The sequence below is a fragment of the Nylanderia fulva genome, unplaced genomic scaffold, assembly GCF_048542155.1.
Source record: "Nylanderia fulva isolate GAGA-0341 unplaced genomic scaffold, ASM4854215v1 Scaffold39, whole genome shotgun sequence".
Taxonomy (NCBI): Eukaryota; Metazoa; Arthropoda; class Insecta; order Hymenoptera; family Formicidae; genus Nylanderia; species Nylanderia fulva.
Window position 1 is genome coordinate 1 of NW_028190466.1, and position 12,905 is coordinate 12,905.

Below are 12,905 nucleotides of genomic sequence, written 5' to 3' on the forward strand. Positions count from 1 at the left end.
TGGGCGTATATACTGAGCTCGATTCCATCATTCCGAATAAATGGTCATATTGCAACAGTACCTTTAGAGGATCGTAGAACAGTAAAGTTCTGAGTGGTACACAATCATCTGTTTTCCAGAAATCTTCGGTGAAATAAGGAAAACAAACAAGAGACGTCGGATTGTTCTTCATCATGACAATGCGAGTTCTCACACATCGGCTCAAACAAGAGATTATTTGAGCACTCAAAACATCGAATTGATGGGTCATCCGCCGTACAGCCATGATTTGGTACTCAATGATTTCTTTTTATTCCCATCCGTGAAGAATAAACTGCGTGGTCAACGATTTTCATTGCCTAAAGAAGTTATTGAAGCGTTTGTTATAGTCCGAATGACTATAACTATATTATATTAAATATCATATTAGTAATGAATTAGTAAGTCGGCATTATATAATCGTTTAAGAAACGTTCTCACGTTCTCGCAAAGCGCTTATCGCGAGAAGACGCAAACGCGACGGAAAATAAGCGACACGTCGGAAACCGCGGATTGCAAACGAAGAGTTAACCTGCTTTGCTTGCATCTAGAAAAAAACGCGTGAATAAAATTAACCAATGGGTAAGCTTTTCTACATTTTCCTCCAAAAGATGTAGAAAAGACAGGAGACCACCGCGAACGGAGCGAGGCGATGAAGGCAGTCGCTAACGAAAATCCAGAGAGACAAGTTGTTAACAAAAATTTAGATAGACAAGTCGCTAATCAGAGCGTAACCGGCATACACCTCACTGAAACAGATTACCTTTTGTATTCTATCTGCCGAGCGCTAACTATTTTAATCTGATCACCCCGCCGAGGTTAGACAGAATTGAACCAACTCAAGAAATAAGAGAAATAAAAGATTTATTCAAATAAAAAATTGGAGTTCGTCAAAAGTGGAGACGTCCGCCGATCCTAGGATACTCATCCTTCAGTCGGCTAAGACCAAAAATTCTCCGTGCCTTCCTGAAGGCACAACACGTTCAAAAATCATGTTTTGGAGATACCTCATTCGGAATGGAATAAATGCTTTGAAAATTGGTTTAAGCGTATGCAAAAGTGTATCGATCATCGTGGCAAATACTTTGAAAAACAAAAATATATTCGCAGCTTAACTATTTGTTTTTGTTCCTATTCCCGAAATATAAATAGTAACCCTCGTATCTTCCGCGTATTTTAGGTTGAATAGTTTTCGAGGTCTTCCTCTTTGTCCGGTACGTTCGATTTTGGGTTTTCCGGGTGCTTTTCTGAAAGTGCTGAACAGTGACTCCTCTTCCGCGTTTCCTATTTCGATTGCTCGATCAAGAGCTTCTTCCGTGGCGTCATTCTGAATATCTGGGTCGATGGGTTCCGGATTATCAGAATTCTCTAAGGGAGTTGATTCGATCGTGATTTCGTTGCTGTTCGAGCAGTTATCATTCTTATTGAAATCTTCCGAGATAAAGTCCTTACCGAAATCTTCCGAGATAAAGTCCTCGTATTTATGCGTCCCGATCTCAGGTGTTTTCAGAAATTTGACGTCGCGTGTGATTTTGATTCTCTTTTTTGAGGGTATCTATACCCGGTATTCTTTTGAAGTTTCCGAGTAGCCTAGAAATATTCCTTCCTTGCTTCGTGATTTAAATTTTCCTTTTCTGGGCTTTGTGTCCAAGCAAAATACTTTGTATCCGAATTTTTTAAAGTATCCTACGTTGGGTTTTCTCCCGATTCAAGCTTTGTATGGAGTTTTTTCGTTTAAGCTGCTGGTGGGGCATCGATTTCTGATATAATTGCCTGTGGAGACTGCTTCCGCCCAAAATGATGAAGGCAGACCGGATTGTATTAGTAGTAGACATCTTGCCATATTGTTCAGAGCTCTATTCTTCCTTTCTGCGGTCCCGTTTTACTCTGGGTTGTGAGGGATGCTGAGTCTTCTTGTGATGCCGTGGCTCTTCAAAAAACGGTCGAGTTCTTTGGAATTGTATTCCGTGCCGTTGTCGGATTGAAGATATTTGATTCTTTTCATCTTTTGATTTTCGACCATAACTTTAAACTCTATAAATTTTTCTAGGATCTCGTCTTTGGAATTTAAAAATCGAACTTTACACCACATTGTACTGTCGCCAATGAACGTGTTGTAATATCTTGCCTTTCCATTTGCCTGTACGCGCATCGGGCCGCACACGTCCAAATGTATGATTTCGAGTAACTCTGTTCTTCTCTCGGATTTCTTCGGAAACGGAGTTCTTACCATTTTTCCTTAAAGACAAATGTCGCAAATAATTTTGGTCTCGTCGGCTTTGAAGTTTATTCCTGTCATGACTTCGTTGCGTTGTGCGTTTATTATATCCTTGTAGTTGAGGTGTCCCAGGCGTTCGTGCCATATCCTTAGCTATGTTCTTTCCGTGGGTTCCGAAGCGGCATAGTATTCGTGATGATTATTCTGGCAGACGTAATACAATCCGCCGCGTCTTTTTGCGATCAACTTCATATCCCCGTTGCGATCGATTACCATGGCATTTTCTTTCTTAAAAATCACGTAATTATTTTCCGTGATTTTGCTTACTAATATTAGATTTGTGTGTAGGTTAGGTACGTGCAGAGTATTCTTTAACCTGATATTTTTTTGCTCTTCAAATACGTTGGTTGAGAAAAACTGCTGTTTCTCTTGCTTTTATATTTGTTGAGGCGTTGTTTACTAGATTTAACTGAGTATGTCCAGGGTCGAAAACTTCTGCGAGACTGCTGGATTCTTTGCAAAAATGGTAAGTGGCGCCGCTATCCAAGCATCACATTTTTTGTCTGGTGCTGACGTCTGTCCGTAGTGCTGCACTTTGTATTGACGATTCTTCCGAGGCGTACAAGCTGACATCTTCCGACCTTTTTGTGGATAGTTGGCAGTTTTCGTCCTTACTGCGACAATCGACAGCTTTGTGACCAAATTTTCTGCAGCGATGACACTGAAATTTAAAACATTTGTTTTTGATCGATCTGTTGTTTCGGTCCTTCTCGTTACGTTGAGGTCGTCGTTTCTGCATCCGTTTATTTGCGATCAAAGCGTTCTGCGTAATCGTGTACGAGTCGTTATGACGAGCGTCACTTTCTTCCATTATTTTAATACAAAGTATCTCGGGTGTCGGGAGTTCGTCTCGTGACTCAATCGGGCATCTAAAATTCTGAAAACTTGGAAGTAGACTATATAATAACATAATGGCTAAAAGTTTCGGATTGATCTCTACTTCCATTTTGTTCAGCTTATCGACGGTATCGAAAAACTTACGAATGTGATTGTGTACGTTGCTTCCTTTCTCCAAGTGTTGCATGATTAGTTGTTTCAATAATGTGGCTTTCCTCGCCGGTCCCTGGAATTGATAGATGCTTTCCAATTTTTGCTATACTTCCCAAGAGGTTATGCATCCATTGACCTGTTTCAGCTCTGAGGGACTAATGAACAAAATAAGTTTGACCTTGTTTTGCTATTGTTCTTAATCCACGTCTTGTTTATTAAAATTTATTCCGGACTTCCCTAGCCTCCTCCTCTTCCCCTTATTTCATAACTTCTTTCTCCTATCCCTTCCCTCCATACTTATTCCCCTGCATACATACATACAATCTCTCCTCCTTCCATCTCACCTGGCCATTTTGCGACCTTACAATTTTTCTAAACACCCTACCCCGCTCACCTTCTTCTTTCCCCTTAACTTTTTTCCACTCCCCTTTCTCCTTTTACCTTTTTTCCATTTTTCTCCTTTACCCCCTTACTCCTCTCCCCCCCTGTCACTTCTCCCTTTCTTCCCTTCTTTATCCTTTCCTCATCTCCTTATTCTCTCCTGCACCCCGGTATTCTGACCTATTCCCTTCCCTCCTCTCCTTCTCCTCTTCTAATTCTTTCCCACTCTCTTCTTTTCCTTTTTTTCTAGCCTGTCTCTCTCCTCATTCCAAATCCATTCCTTTCCATCTACCCACATCCTTTTCTCTCTAACCTCCACCTCCCTTTCTTTTTCTATTTCTACCTTTACCCTTTTAATAATCAACCACCTAATCCTTTTTTTTTGTTACTCTGGGGAAACCTCATGGTACCACTCACCTCCGGGGTAGAGATGAGGGTTATGTGGGACTCCCTGCCCTACCTGGCCGGCCCGCGCCTCCGCCTGGCCGGTCCGCCGTAGCGGGCCGGAGAGTCGGGATCGGCGGGCCGGAGAGCCGGGACAGGACCTACCGCACTAAAACCCCAGAGGATGTCCTACCCGGGGCGTTGGATGGGGGGTGCCGGGGATGCTGGAATCCCATGCCGTCCCGGAAACCACCCCTTCGCCCATTACTCTCCGGGGAGCCGCCTCAACTTTGCGGCCGAGACACCTCTCCGACCGCACAGTCAATGACTGTGCGGTTTCGACGCGATTGCGGCACGAGGCGACATCGACCTCATGCCGCGCCCTCCCAAAGAGTTTGAGGGGCGGAGCCATGGCTCGAGAACTCCCGCTCGAGCCATCGCCCCTCGCCCCCCCAGTGTAGCAACCTCCGGACCCCCAAGAGGGTGGCCCGGTTCGGCGGTTCACTGAGGGAGCCCTCATCAGGGGGCTTCTCTCAGAAGGAGAGAAGCCCCCTTCCGTGAACGGTGTTGCCCTCTCGCCGGTGCCTTATGGCTCCCGGTGAGAGGGCCCCACACGTCACGTCTCCGTCCTTGAGAGGGGCCCAGGCACCCCGGACGGGAGAGCAATGCCCGCCCGCCAGGAACACGTGGCCCCCCCTTGTTCTTGGCCCCCCCCGGTTGCGACCTCCCCCCGCCCCGTTAGGGGCCAGAGTTCACCCGCAACCGGAGGGGCCCCTTCCTGCCCGGAGGGTATGGGGGAGGAAGGGAGCGCCTAGGCGCTACCATGTCCCCCCCGACACCCTCATCCGGCGTCGATTGTCGACGCCGGTATGTGGCGGGCCCCCCAACCCCCACCGCCGCCGACAGCCGCGCCCAAGGGCACGACCGCCGACGGCGGGGAGCGGGGAGGCACGCCCCCTCCCTTCGACCCCGTCGGAGGTGCCGTCAGGCACCCCGGACCCCCGAGTCGGTGCCTGGCCGGCCGTCGGAAGTCCACACAAAGTGGACACCTCAGGCCGGACAGGCACCCCACCTCCTTGTGGCCAGGAGAGCCGCAGCGGTAGCAACGGCTACCCTGTCCACCGCTGAGGTGCACCGGCGCCATGTGTGCCCCACACACAGGCACCGGTAGCACCTCGGCGCCCCCATAACGTTGGCGACGGTCGCCCCGCCGCCAACTCCCCCTCCGCCCCTGCCGTTTCGACCAACGGCCGCCATCCTCGCGCTTTTCCCGCGGTTCTCCCCTCCCCCCCTGTCCCCTCTTGACCACCCTCACCCACTCCTCGGTGGTTCACCCTCCGTTGGTCCCCGTCTCCGTCTCGGTGTCCGTCACGTTCGTCACCGTCGTGTCCGTCACCGTCCTGTCTCTGGCAGTCCCCCGAGTTCCCCGAGCCGCCCCCGCCCGGCCGAACTCCCCCTCCCTGAGGTGCCTCTCGACTAGCTCCAGCTGGTCCGAGTTGGCCGCCAGCCTCGAGGATATATCTTCCAGTCTGGCAGCCAACCCCCCCGGCAAAGGAGCCGCCGCAGTAGGCACCTCCAGGTCTTCATCCGTCCAGGTCCCCTGGTCCCGGAACTTTTTTCCGGAATCAGGGGCTACGTCCGCACTCCTCCGGACATTCTCACCGAACCGGACGCATTCACGTCGAGTGAGGTCAGAGATGACCCACTCGAGTTCTTGCGCCCGGCTCTTCACAAACTTAGCATATAGCTCAAACTGAGCCAACACCAAGTCCGGCCTCTTCTCTTCCGCATATTTGCCGATGGCCTTCACAACGGCATCGGTCCTCTCCCTCATACTCCTCAAATCCTTCATCGAGCTGTGGAACAGCTCCGCAGTAGGGGTCTCGGCCGTAGGCTCGTCCCACCACGAAGCGAGGTCCACCTCCCAATCGAGGCCCGGCAGCATTGCCGCCGGCCTCCCCATGTTCGAGGTCTGGGGCTCCACCTCCATTGGAGCCCCCGATCTCGCTCCTTCCTTTGTCTCACGCCCGTCGTCTGATGACGACGGGGTGGGGGCCGGGACTATACCCTCCTCCCCGCCGGGCCCTGACGTATCCGAACCGCCTAGGCCGGTAGCGTTCTTCTTTTTAGACCGCTTTCCCATCCTTTTTTAGTGGTTTTTTGACTTGGTAGCTTTCCAAGGGTGGCGAGCCGAAGCCCTTTTGGCCCCACCAGGCCCATCCATCTACACACACATTCACTCAATGTCGGAAGCCAACCAGGTCTCACCCACAGCCCGTTCGACATGGGAGACCCTGCCGGGGACCGAGGTCCCCGTCGACATGGCCTGCGGGATCATTGATCCAGCGCTCCCGACATAAACACACACACCAGCTCGGGACCCCCGGGTGCGCGAGACCCGTACCCTACAGGGGAGGCACATGACCCCCCCTGCAGAGTCCCTGAGGGTGCCCTCCTAAACCGGAGGGCCGGTGTACCTCCCTACAGGAGGTACGGTCCGCTCTTGGCACCCCTCGCAAGAGTATCCTCTTGCGAAGGGTGAGCCCTCTCACCACGACAAGGTGGCGGACAACGAGAGGGAACCACCTAATCCTCCCTTTCCTCCTCTGTTAAATCCTTATCTATCCCTACTTTCCATCTTCTCCATATTATTCTCCCCTTCTCCAATACTTCTTCCTTGTCTCTTTCTTCTTCCATCTCCACTACAACTAACATCCTCCCGTCCTCCTCTTTCACCTCTGTCGACTCCACTATTCCTACTTTCTTGTCCAGTACTACCTCCATAAACTTCTCCAACAACGTCCTCCTCTCCTCCTGATCTTCTCCATCCTCTCCATATCACATTTTTTCCTCCTTTTCTGTTCTTCCATCCTCCTTTCGTTCCTCTCCTTTTCTTCTCTCTCTTCTCACTCTTTTCTCCTCCTTTTCTCCCTTTACTCTTCTTTCATATTTTCTCTTCTTTCCTCCATCAATCTTGTCTCTCCCCCCTTTCCTTTTCCTTGTCTTCTTCTTTTAGTCTCTCCTCCTTCTCGTTTCTTTTTATACTTCTTAGCCTTCTTCTTGCTTTCTTTTCCCCCTTTTATTTTCCGCCATTTTCTTTCTTCCTCTTTCTCCTTTTTCTCCAGTTCCTCTTTTTTCTTTTTTCTCTCCTGCTCTTCCTGCTCTCCTCCTCTGGCTCTTTCTTCCTCTCTTTCATTCTCCTTTCTCTCTTCTTCTCTCCTCTTTCTCAGCCTCTCTTTCTCCTCTCTCATCTCTTTCTCTTCTCTGACCAATCTTCATCAATCTACCATCCTGTCCCGCTGACTTTCCTGCTCTTCATACTTCCTTCCTTCTTCACTCTCTTCCTTTTTTTGCCGTCTTTTCCCCCTTTTCCTTCCTCTTCTTTCTTTTTCTTTCTTTTCTCCTCCTTCCTTTCCTCCTGCCTTCTTGCTGTTTCTCTTCTCCTCCGCTTTTTCCTCTCTTCTCCCTTTTCTTCTCCTTCCTTATTTCCTACGGCCTTCTCTTTTCTTCTTTCTTCTTCCTGCTCCCTTCTCTCTTCTTTTCCCTCTATCTTCTCCCTCACTGCTTTCTCTTGCAAATCTCCTCCCTTCTCACCTACTTCTTCCTCCTTTTTCTTCTCTTCTCTTCCTTCTTCTTCTTCCTTTTTCTTCTCTTCTCTTCCTTCTTCTTTCCTCCATTTCCCTTCTCTCTCCTCCTTCATTCATCTTGCTAACTGCTCCACTATCTTTGCCACTCTGTCACCCTCCTTTTTCTTTTCTCTCTCCTCTCCTATCCACTCTGCTAATTTCTCCACCATTGTGACTACTCTGTTTATCTTCTTACCTAACTCTTTCAACTCCTCTTTACAGCCACAGCTCTTATTCCTTGTCATATTCCACCTTTATCTACCTCCTTCTACTGTCTCCTCCTTGCGCTTGAGGGGGAGGGAGAGGGCGTGGAAGAGGGAGGAGCGAGAGATGTGGAGGGGGCCGGGGAGAAGGGGGAAAGAGAGAGATAAAGAGAGCGAGAGAATGCGTGACAGAATGAGAGAGAGAGAGAGCGAGAGGAGACGAAAGGGAGCCAGAGAGGACGAGAGAAGGCGAGAGAGCATTAAAGGACGTGAAAGAGCGTGAGAGAGTGAGAGAGAGGTACTCAACGGTAGCGCAATAATGCTGAGAGCCAGGACGCTACGTTGAAGTTGTAACGGTGCTCCAGACGCTGCGGATCGGCTCGCCGGTTTCAGGTTTCGGAAGAAGGGGAGATTCAGACTTGCTTATTCTTTTACAAATTTGTTTATTCAATGTAAATTATAAAATATGTCGTTTATAGGAAATTTACAAGTTATCTAGTAAGTGGAATGAAACTGAGATTATACAATACAATGGAAACTTATATATTATCCTGAAAGGACTTACACACTACCCGGTATACAATGCAACGGATTTAATAGCTAATACAGTGCCACAGATACGGAAATGTAACTTATGACAATGTCTGGAATGTTACTCGATATTTATAACGTAACGGAGACCGGAAACAATACAGCGGAGGCGTATAGTCCACGGTGGTGTCCGGAGGGGACTTACTCGGAGGGGATCTACCTGACATATACAATGTAACGGAGATTCGATACAATACAGCGGAGGCGTGTAGCCAAGAACGGTGTCCGGGAGAAACAAACCGGTTACCCTGAGAATACAAAAGAGCCAACTTATATACCCGGTCGGCCGGCTTATATACGCGCCGAATGCGCGGCGGGGATAGCGCCAATAGCGCGGCGGCTAGGTAGTGGGACGCCTCAGGAGCGTAGCAGCTCGTGTGTGGCGTTTAGGGACCAGAGCCTCAGACGGGCGAATGCTCGTCCCGCGAGGCATTAGTAAGACTATGTCGTTACAAAGTTTATACCAACGCCACGTCTTGTTTCTTGAAAGAACGTTCTTCTCTTTCCTCTACAGAGAAAAAAGTGGCTGTAAGGCGGAAAACTTGCGCAATTCCTTTACAAGTGATCGCCCCGAAGAGGGAAAAACTTGAAACCTCGCCGCATTCGCAATACTCCGGCGTTCCGCCGTCAACGCTGCTAAGTCACCGCAGTCCGATGCTCCCTTACCAGCCTACGGCGCTCTCTCATCATTGACTGGCGCTTGCTTGCTGATGCCGGTGGTTTGTCCGCCGACGCCTACTTCTTTAAACCTTCTAATAAATACAAATTCTGCAAAATAGGCATTTGTTTCAGTGATAATCTTGTTCTATGCGAATTTTTTTCCACCGAGCCATTTTTTCATATTTGGAAACAGAAAGAAGTTGCGAGGGGCCATATCTCAAAAATATAGTGAATGAGGGAGCGGTTTGTACTGCAAATCGACAATTTTGGCTATGGCAATTTCAGCCGTGTGAGCTGATGCGTTATCGTAATGGAAGAGGATTTTTTTTCCAAATGGAGTCATTTTTTCACCAACTCAGGGTGAAGTCGATCCAATAAAGAGGCATAATATTATCCTATAAGTGTTTTCCTTTTTTCCAGGTAGTCGATAAAGATTATACCACACAAATCCCAAAAGACTGTGGTCATGATTTTTCTGGCCAATGGAACCGTTTTTGCTTTTTCCGGAGCACGTTGGCCAGAAAAAATCCATTATTTCCATTGCTTTTTTGTTTCTGAAGTATTAATGTTATTCATGTTTCATCTACGGTTACATGTATATCGTCGCAAAAACTCGTTTGGATTGCGCTTGAACATGTCCAAACATTGCTTCGAAATGGTTACGCAATTCCATTTTTGGTCGATTGTAAGCAAGTGCGGCACCTATCTGGCACAGCTTTTTCATGCCCAAATGTTCATGCAAAATATTAAAAACACGTTTGTTTCAGATATTTACCATCTTGACTATCTTGCGTGTCTTCACTCGGTCCAATACATCCAATACAATATCATGAATTTTATTGACTGTTTTTTTAGTTATGACCTCATTCGGACATCCCGGGGACTCAGCATCATTCGTGCTTGTACAACCACAACGAAATTCAGTGAACCATTTGTGAATCATTTTATGTGACTGAGCAGAGTCCCCATAATACATTTTTAGCTTTCCTTCAGTTTCCTTAATAGTTTTTCCATGCAAAAAATGATGTTTTATTAGCACACGGAATTCACTTTTCTTTATTTTAGTAAAAAACACAAACTTATTCGCTTTAAAATGCTGTCAAGAAATTTTTATTGGACAGATCTACTTATAACTTGGTGTGTATACTTAAATAAGATGGTAAATATCAAATAAATAAAATTAGACTGCGATTTGAGTGTCATCTTTTGTAAGAGTCACTGACTTATCGAACAGCTCTCGTATGTATACATATAGTATAAACATATTATATATACTATATTATATATACATATATATATATATATGCATACGTATATACATAAAATATATTAAATATATATTATCCGCACTATATCATCATTTATCTATATACAGTGTGTGCGTGCGTATGTATATAAGAATATGTGCCTATATGTTTATATGTGGATTTTATGAATGTTACAGGAGACCATATTATAGAAAACAATCACAAGGTGAATAAAGTCATTCTAGTTAGTGGAAAACATTATTATGCACTTAATAATTATCGAGAAAGTACTGGGAATAAAAATGTAGCTATTATCAGAATAGAAAGTCTATGTCCATTCCCTGCCTACGAATTACTGGAAGAAATTAGAAAATGCAAAAATGCAAAAAGTAAAATAATTTAATTAATATGGATATTTTAAATTATACATAATATACATATAAGATAATATTGTAAAATGTCATATAAAATTATAGTTAAGTTTTTTAAATGGGTAAATATTTTTATGCATAAATGTTTTCAGTTTTTATTTGGAGCCAAGAAGAACCGCGAAACATGGGTGCATGGAATTTTGTCAAATCACGTTTTGAAAATTTGTGTGGACGACAAGTAAGTTATTCTATATTATAAAAATTAAAATTAGTATTACATAAAATGTTACTCTTATATAAAATTATCTTATAAAATTAAATATAAAATCGAAAATTAAACTAGCAAATAAGAGCTATACACGGATGATAATGCGTGTCAGTTACAACGAAAATTAATTTTGCATAGAATTGATTACTTCATGCCCAGGATACTTTATTGAATATATATATATATATATATATATATATATATATATATATATAATGAGCGTCAAAAATTCGGTCAAATATTTCGAAAACTATTTATTTTAGTAAATGTTTTAAACAAATATATTTTTGGATTAAATGTATTAGCAAATAAAGGTTATTTAACCTTAAAATGATCTTGAAAAACTGCGTCAAAGTTACTTAAAACTTAGGTGGGAATACCCAATTATAACGACTTTTATTTTTTTTAAATCATAATTTATAACAAACAAGGAAAAGATAAAGGGCAATAAAAGCCAGCGCTATTAGTTAGGCGCAAACAAATATAATTATGAATTTAAAATTTACATAGTAATTTACTAAGATAAAAGAAAAATTAAAATTAAAAAGTACAACGTGAAAAATACGAGATAAAGAACGTTTCGGTTTATTTTTAAATCATCTTCCGCGCTAAAACAAAATAAAAATTATAACTATATCATTTTATATTAAAGATAGTCAGATGCATTGACAAAATTCAACTGTAACGCCATACGCCGTTAATGCATTTCTAGATATAATCAGTCGCTCCAAAAATAACCACAAGAGTCTGTCTCCAGTTGATAAGTCGGAGAAAGTGTGAATAACGAAAGAATAAAGTTCGATATAACGGAATAACCAGGCAATCCACGAATATTATAAGATTACTTACAATGTAATATGCATCACACGGCTCAATATTGTGTAATAAATCATAATAAAATATAAAATAACGTATAAAGTTAACAACCGATCGGCACGGTTTGAACATGGGTATGTAAATAATTTTGTACAAAAGATTTTCGTAAGGACAAATGCTGAATCTGTTAAAATATTAAAAGAAACTATTAGAGTAAAATAAAGTTATAACTAACTTTAAAATATTAATTTATTATGTAAAATAAGATATTTTGAAAATTATAACATTTTATAAGTTTATAATTGACATTAATTCTATAAACATGTAAAATTAATATAAAAGACGTTTTAATATATTGATCTTTGATTTTAATAAAGTATTTGAAAATAGTAAATTTTTTTATTTCTTTTTGATTAAAAACTATAACCAAAATCTGAGAAAGAATACATACTTAAAGTAACTATTTTTCTTTAGGCTAAAATTTTTAACACCAGAACCCAAAAAAGAAAGTACACTCCGAATGAATGAAAGGCTTCTGGAATGTTCAACAGATAATTTCTCTTTAGGCTAGAATTATTTAACCAAAACCTAAGAAAGAATGAATACTTTATTCTGTAAACAGAAAACAAATCCTTTTTTTCAGAAGCTCTTGCTTTAGGAAGATTGAATCAATAATAAAAATACAAATACTTGTACATTGAAGGAATTATCTCTGAAAGAGAAGTTCTATCGTTCCAATCCATCTCAAATTGTTTCTTTGGTTAAGATCTTTGATTCTCAATTAGATTAACTTTGCAAATCTTTGTTTCAATCTTTTCTAGTATGGAAGTTTTAACAAAAAGATAAAATGCTGAAAATTGCTGTTTTATATTTATTATTGGAAAGAAGGACAGATATTATAATATACAATTGAGAAACAAGAAAATAACTAAATAAACATGTTATTTTTAAAAAACAAAGAAGAAACGTTACTATGCACTCGATGCGTTTGAAATAGATATAAAATGTGTTAAAATATATTGAAAAGAAATCAATATTTTTGATTACTTTTTAAACATTATTTAAACAAATT

General features: G+C 43.1%; 1 long non-coding RNA gene across 1 annotated transcript in view; it reads left to right on the top strand.

Moving 5' to 3' along the window:
• Nucleotides 1-10,575: 10,575 nt before the first annotated feature.
• The window catches only part of LOC114930047 (uncharacterized), a 96,755-nt gene continuing 94,425 nt past the window's right edge, over nt 10,576-12,905 (top strand). Inside the window, exons 1-2 of the long non-coding RNA XR_014925422.1 lie at nt 10,576-10,767; nt 10,902-10,987. This is a non-coding gene — a long non-coding RNA (uncharacterized LOC114930047). The remainder of the gene's footprint in view (nt 10,768-10,901; nt 10,988-12,905) is intronic.